Source organism: Empidonax traillii, unplaced genomic scaffold (assembly GCF_003031625.1).
Source record: "Empidonax traillii isolate 1590-97213 ecotype Southwest subspecies unplaced genomic scaffold, ASM303162v1 scaffold2091:size39087, whole genome shotgun sequence".
NCBI classification, from domain to species: Eukaryota; Metazoa; Chordata; class Aves; order Passeriformes; family Tyrannidae; genus Empidonax; species Empidonax traillii.
Window position 1 is genome coordinate 35,843 of NW_020957284.1, and position 434 is coordinate 36,276.

Below are 434 nucleotides of genomic sequence, written 5' to 3' on the forward strand. Positions count from 1 at the left end.
TCTCTGGGGAGGCATTCCCTGTCTCTGGGGAGGCATTCCCTGTCTCTGGGGAAGCATTCCCTGTCTCTGGGGGAGCATTCCCTGTCTCTGGGGAAGCATTCCCTGTCTCTGGGGGAGCATTCCCTGTCTCTGGGGGAGACATTCCCTGTCTCTGGGGGAGGCATTCCCTGTCTCTGGGGGAGGAGGGAGATGAGTCCCAGCGGGAAGGGCCCTGGAGGGATGGGGGTGGAGGGGCCAGGGCTGGGATCAGTGCTGCTGGGTGGGGCAGGGCACTGCTCAGAATTGTCTTTTCTGACAGTATTTTCTGGACTGTGATCTTAGGGATCACAGAATCGTGGAATCCCAGATTGGTTTGGGTTGGAAGAGACCCTAAAGCCCATCCAGTGCCACCCCTGCCCTGGGCAGGGACACCTTCCACCAGCCCAGGTTGCTCC